Source organism: Coffea arabica, chromosome 3e (genome assembly GCF_036785885.1).
Source record: "Coffea arabica cultivar ET-39 chromosome 3e, Coffea Arabica ET-39 HiFi, whole genome shotgun sequence".
NCBI classification, from domain to species: Eukaryota; Viridiplantae; Streptophyta; class Magnoliopsida; order Gentianales; family Rubiaceae; genus Coffea; species Coffea arabica.
The window spans coordinates 34,804,899-34,812,497 of record NC_092315.1 but is presented as its reverse complement, the minus strand read 5'-3'; positions in this window follow the sequence as shown (position 1 = coordinate 34,812,497).

Genomic DNA, 7,599 nt, shown 5'->3' with positions numbered 1-7,599 from the left:
ATCTTATTTGGACTAATCTCGATCGCGGCTATCTAACGCATGCGACCAACTACCAAGACTTGGATGGTAGAAACTAACTAGGATTTACTTCAAACCAAGTACACAAGGCTGACTTGGACAGTATTAAATCCGAATGTGACTAGGAAATGTCTAAACAACGACTAACAAACTGATTTGGCGGACTACTTGGTCAACATGACCTTGCCAATTATTCAACTAACGAATCACAATTAAAACAAGACGTAAGACGAAGTAAAATGGCAAAACAGCCTCGGCCTCATGGTTCCTCTATTGAACCGCATTGGCCCTTTGAAACCTCTTCATCCCCATGGTCCAACACTTGGAGCAAGGTGCACGTGGAATACTCCTCTTGATCAATGCTTGGTTGACCAACTTGCTCGTGCACTCGACACACCAAAGCTTGTAGTGACTCCTTAAGCTTCTTAGCGCGTGATCTAGTCATTGGTCCTTCCGCAACTTGCAAGGGATCCATGTGAGCAACACACGATCAGCCTCGAGCCCTCCATCAGCTATGGTGTAGGTGAAAAGACTATTTCTTGGTTCTTGATTTCTGCTTTTTGGTTTACTTTTCTTCCCTTTCCTTTATTAAGAATTCAGCTATAAGTGTGATTTGAATTTTGGGGAAACGCTATTTCCTTTACAGCAACTAGGGATTGAAGATGGATAGGAGAAGCAGCAGCTTTTGGACAAGAATGCCCTTGCAATTTCTTTGATTCAAGAATTTGTAGAGATTGTAATTACAAAAAGAAGAATTTTCAGAAATTGTAACCATCTTATAATTTGATTTAATAAATTTGATATTTGTGCAAGTTTTCTTGTCTTTTATTTTAGGCAATGAAATTTGTGCTTATAGTTATATACAAATATGGTAAAATATCCCTCATATGTATGTCATGGATATTTGAGACTTTCAGTAAAAAAAAAATTGTTGTTAAAATGACATTATATCATAGTGTGCTAATTATTTTAGAACCATTTTATACGCAAACTAAATTTAATTTAAATTATACAATAGATTATATGTGCAAGTGATTTTCATTTAATTGTGAAATCTCATTTTTATGAACAATCTCCCAAGGAAAAAAGTCCAGATCATACTGATTTTATTATATTAATTGTTATACTAATTTTGTCATTTTTATCGTTATACTATTTCTTATTTTGTTTGGGCTTTAACTGTCATTAATTCTTGTGTTCCGGATGTAAATTTGTTAAAACTTTATCATCTTATTATATTCATAGGTGTTAAATTATAAAATTGTGATATATAAACAAGTGATATTCTATATATAACTAAGAAGATTTGTTGTTATTTGTTATCCAAACTTTCAAACTTTTTAAAAATTGAAAATGATTAAAAACTTATAATATGAAAAATTTTTATTACATATTTTACAAAGTCATGTGAAAAGTGAAACTACTTTTCATAGTATTTTAAAATATATAAATACAAAAAATATGTAAATATTTAAAATATTTAAATATATAAATATATTTAAATTATACCTATAATCATGTATTATACAAGTATATTACGAGTACTTATTAAATAAGGTACTAAGTTTTAATCATTAATAAAACATCTTATTATTATTTCAAATAAACTTCCTAATACTAGTTTGAGATAAGTTTTTAATATAAAATAGTACATGTGTTCCATAAATCAGTAATTTTTTATCATTAATTAAATTTACCATGTTATCAATAAGAATTACTGTTTATGTATAAAAACTTACTATTACTTGAACTAAACTTACTCTCTAAAAAGTAAGTTTGGGATATAAAGTAGTAATTTATTTATTTAAAAAGTAAGTTAAATATTTATTCCAATTTACCTTTTGAGATATAAAAGTTACTAATTTATTACGATTAACTTACTATTTTGGATGGAAAACTTACTTCCTTATTTTTAGGTATTATCCTATTTTGGTGAATAAGCCAATAAGTAATTAAATGGTCGTTAAAAGTGTAACAATCTGTTATATCACGTAAAAACTGTTTCGTTATCATAACTATCGTTACTAAAGCATTGTCCTTATTACTTATAAACATTAATCTCCTCTATCCTCAACTTCAATTTGAATACTGAATATAGCACTATTCTTTTGCTACTTGTTTTGGATAAAAGTTAATTTTAATATAATTAAAACAAAAGAATTGAAAATTCAAAAGTTTGAGAAAATTTTCGCTCAAAAATCATGGATGTCGCACAAAAAATCACACAAATTGCATCATTCAATATTAATTTACATGTCACCCTAACTGAATGTATGCATATGTACACTTTAACAAAATAACATGAACGTTCCTAAACAATTATACTCTTGTTGAGACACAAAATTACAAAATTACAAAATTTTGAATAAATAACATCAAAACAGGGGCCAAAACAAGCGATGAAAATTATTTAAAAATTTGAAATTCAAAATCGAGCTAAACCAACGCTTACGTGTAATGGCTAGAGCTTCTTTTGTGTGACAGAGAGATTGATGAGAGGAACTGTAGTAGATTTTGTTGAACAGCAAAGTGAAAACAAGTAAGGAGTCTAAAGAGGGATTTTTGCAGTAGATTTCATGGAAAAAATGATGGATCAAGAGCTGACACAGTGGGGCAATTGAGAGGACGATGGGAAGGAGAAAACATTTAGGAAGAGACAGCAATGGGAGAGGTTGTTTAATTAATGATGGATTAATAATTACCTCTTTGGTGGAGCACAATGAGAACAAGAGCTAAAACGAGTAGGGAAACAAGTGAATACTAAATAGGAAGGAGCATGAAAAAATACGTTCACCAACCTTTTAGCAGACTATGGAGTCCATCCTGAGGGCATTGGAATGGGTCTTCAAGCAAAAAGAAATTTGAGCCTCCTGTGTTTGGACAGCCATTTTCCGTCGAAAAATTGCTAGGTTTTCCGTGAACACATTTCCTTATCACCTTTTTACTTTACATACATCAAATCGCTACAGTAATTTTTCTACAAAAAATCCAGAAAAATGCAATCCAAACACAAGTGCTTGAAAATAATTCAAGTTTTCAAAACTTTCTGTGCCTTCATCTTTCCCAAAAACTTTCAGAGCCATCTGAGCTGAGGATCTACTTTGGTTTCTGCAAATAATTAGTAAACGCAGTAGCAAGTAACTGTTATTAACAATTATATGGTCGAAAAAAGATGGAAAGTTGAAGTTTACAAAGGCAAATTTGGACAGGGAGGACACGATTCACAATAGACAATCTAATGACAACATTTGATGTAATACTAGTTTGGCATAATGGAAACTTAAACTTTGATATTGTCCATTTTTCTAAGGTTAAAATGTACACCTATTTTTTCTTTTTTTGACAACACTAGTCTCGGTGTTTAGTAGCAACACATTCTAAGAAGTAATGGCAAATGACCTTCTACACTTTCTATTGAATTTTAGATATCTATATGAGCAAATTATCCGGATAACAACCAAACTTTTAGAATCGTTGAATTTTGGTCATTGAACTATTACAAGTTTGGTTTTAACTACAGAACTATTTAAAGTCTAGATATCAAACTATTTTGTTAGATTTAATCGTTAAACATGACAGATTTGAGTGTTCGCACGATTCACGAGACAAAAAAAAGAGGCATAGTTGGTGATTAAATTTGATGGAATGACCTGAAATTTAAACTTTAGATAGTTCAATGATCAAAACCAGACTTTTAATAGTTCAGTAGTTAAAACTCAATGATTCCAAAAGTTTAGTGGTCATCTGAATAATTTGCTCTATCTATATATACTATAACATGTGATGTTCATTAATAGCAAATAAGAAAGCTTAATATATCATATGTCATGTTTGCTCATCAATAAAGCTAAGCATGGTTCAGAACGTCGCTGAAAGTGAATCTATCGCCTTCTATCAAGTCTATCGCCACAAATTCAAGGACAAATTTGTAAGGCTAGATTCTTTATTCTTTCATCCTTTTCTATATCAAACTTTCCTACAGCATTATACACACTATGACTATATTTTTTGTCTTTTTACCATTCCCACTAGAAAATCCAAAGATTTGTGAAACTTTTCTTGAATGGAGAAAAAACTCTATTTGTCACTTTGAGGACTGGATACAGACCCTTTCAACTAGGAATGAACGGAAGGCAATTTACTACCAGAATCTATAAGCAGCCTCACTATTATACCACTTGTCACAGGCTGCTTAAAATAGAGCTGAAACGCTCTTTTATTGGTATCATAAATACTATATGTATTCTCATTTTTGAATTCCTCCTAGTTAGAATTCTAATTGTCAATGCAGACTCGAGCTTCAGTTTCAATTATATGCCATTGAAACTCAAGAAAAAGTATCAAATCATACCATGAACAACTTACTGGTTCACTAAAATATTTTGCTTTTACATCAAACTTACAACCAAATACTACTATAAACAGTTCTTGGAATAAAAACTTATGAAACAGTTCTTGGTCAAGGAGACTTGACCAAGACCTTCCTGGCTTGATTCGACCAACTAACCAATAGGGTTGGGATCCCAAATAATATTCAAGTTATATACATATACATCAAACCATTCATAACCAGTGTACAGTAATTAGTCAAATTAGGGCAAGTGCGATAAAGTACATCATTGTCCAACCAAACAAGTCAAGTACTGTCCAATCATATTAAGAAAGCGTTGCATTCAAGTATCAAGTTCCATCATGCAATTGGAGACACTCATCAATGATTCATTACTTGTCAAAATCAAGTTCAAGTCCAGCCCTCTGACTAGAGCCAAAATCAGCGATAATATGTCATATAGGAACATGTAATCAAATAGGGTTTCAAGATATATGATCTTCGTTTATTAATTTCAAAGAAAATCAAGTAAATAGAATTCATTTAAATGGTACTTGATAAACCCTAGAAAATACATGCCCGTTCTTTTGGTTTTGGTAAAGAAACAATTGAAATTTTTAAGTTTATAACTTGATATGCAACTAAAAAATCTTGGTTAACGTGGCCATTACTTTCTCCTTGTAAAATATATAGTTTTTTGGTAAAATTTCAACTTACATATCCCTACAAATGAAAACTCAAAAATCCTAAACAAACTAAGTTCGAATCAACCAAAAATCACAAGTTCAATATCAATTTCACTCACTTAAGTTACAAGAAAACAAACAGACAGCAGCATTTCCCCTATTTTGCCCTAACTTTTCCTCCAATTTTCCAAACTAAGGGCCTGTTTGGAACCTGAGTTTTTTGGGAGTTTGTCTAAAACTTTACTGTAGTGCATAGTTTTTGAAAAAAATTTGTAGAAGTTTTTGTAAGGTGAAAAACTTTTTTGTAGATGTTTTTGTGAGGTGAAATTTTTTTTTTCCTTTTCTTTTTTTTTTCTCTCTTTTTCTATTTCTCTTTCTTTTTCTTTTTCTTTCTTTCCTTTTTCTTTTCTTTTCTCTCTTCTTCTTCTTCTTCTTCCTTCTCCCTCCCCCTTCCCTCTGCCTTCCCAGTTCCCAGCAGCCATGGCCCTACCATTTTTTTTCTTTTCTTTCTTTTTCTCTTTCTTTTTCTTTTTCTTTCTTTCTTTCCTTTTTCTTTTCTTTCCTCTCTTCTTCTTCTTCTTCTTCCTTCCTTCCCCCTCTCTCTTCCCCCGCGGTACCAGACAAACCAGCAACCCCTCTCCCCAAATTTTTTTTTTCTTTTTCTCTTCCCCTCTTCTCCCTCTCTGCTCCCCTCTCCCCCTCTACTCCCCTTCACCATCTCCCTCTCCCTCCCGAAGTAGAGAACCAGTAGCCATGGCACCTACAATTTTTTTTTTTGTTTTTTCTCTGCCCCTCTTCTCCATCTCCCTCTCCCATTCTCCTCCCCTTTCCTACTCCCCTCCCCTTCCCCCTCCCTTTTTGCCCAATCCAGTCGTTCGCCTAGATCGCAGATGCGATCTGGTACCGTGCGACCAGATCGCAGCTAAGGAAGCGAGAGGGTGGCCAGGGAGGGGAGGGAAGGAGAGGGGGAAGGGGAGGGGGAGGGGGAGGGGGAGAGCGAGAGCGAGAGGGAGAAGGGAAAAAAAGGGGTAGGCCGGCGCCGGAAACAGCGGCGGAGGTGGTGGTGGCCGGCGGCGGAGGAGTGGCCGGCGATGAAGGTGTGGTGGATAGGGGTGGGGAAGAAAGAAGAAGAAAAGAGGAAGTTTTTGTGTATTAGATATTTTGAAGTGTGTAGATTAAAAAATTTGATAAGTTTTTTTGGGTTCCTGTAGTTAAAGTTGTTAAAAAACTAGTAGCTAAAAAACTTGGCCAAAGAACTCGGTTCCAAACAGGCCCTAAGTTTCATGGCAAAACAGCCCAAATCGAAACCACAAGTAATAGGAGACAATTGGTACCTATTCTAGGTTACAAAGGCTAACCAAATTCAACATATATTTAATATATAAACAACTATACCCAAGCTGGAATTTTGAAACCCTAAGCAGGAAATTTGCCATTAAAACTGAAACATTCTATTTTGAAGCTAAAAATTAATACTAAAGTTAGAAATCTTCATATAAACACTCTCAAGTCCATACCAAAGCTAGATACTATCATTTCATGGCTAAAAAATACAAACCAAAGTTGAAAAATTCCACCAATTTCACAAATCCATGATATCTTCCATAAAACTTCCATATTCAAGTCATCTATCCAATAAAATACAAGATAAGAAAGTGAAAGTGAGTTTCTTAGTTTAATACTTTCAAACCTCAAGGAAAAACACAAAACCAAGACTACCTATGTAAAATCACTCCACCTCAAGTTTTCTTGTCACCTTGTTGCAAGTTTGTTCGGATTAGATTTGTGGTTCTTATTGATTCCTCACCAAATCAAGGCAAAATCAAGATGAAAATTGAAGTTTTCTTCTCTCTTTTTCTCTCTTTTTTGGTCGGCCAAGATGATAGAAAAATGAAGGAAATTTTAGTGAAATGGAAGATAAGAATGGAAGAAAGGTTTTTGGTCAAGGTTGGCCTTTATTGCCAACACTTGTCACCTTCCATTTTTTTCCTTTTCTTTCTTTTCTGTTCCTCTCTTTTTTGGCCAAAATTTTCTGCCAACACCCCAAAAAAATTTAGGGAAGGAAAAATAAAAGGGAAATAAGAAGATTAAGAAAAGAAAATCTTGGTCAAGTAGTGTCTCTAATCGATAACAAGTGGCGCAAGTTGGTTCAAGCCTTTTTCTTTGTCTCACTTGTGTTCTTTGTCAGTTCGAGTAGTGTCTCTAACCGGTGGCAAGCAGCGCAAGTCTGTTCAAACCTATTTCTTTGTCTCACTTGTATTTTTAACTTATGACTCACTAATTTACTCTTAGCACTTTTAATCACATACTTTCTCTTACTTAATACCCACTCTCATCCACCAAATTTATTGCATACACCTTTCTAATTAATCACACTACCATTATATACCTTAAACCCTAGCATGCACCAACTATAAAAGTAAAAGTAAAACTCCCAACTCTATTATTTGTTACACCTACTAAGGCAAATAAATTAGTATTGAAGAAATTATAAATTTACTTATTCAAAAATAAAGGGAATTATAAGAAAATATAAACAAATTTACAAGTCCTCACATGGATGTC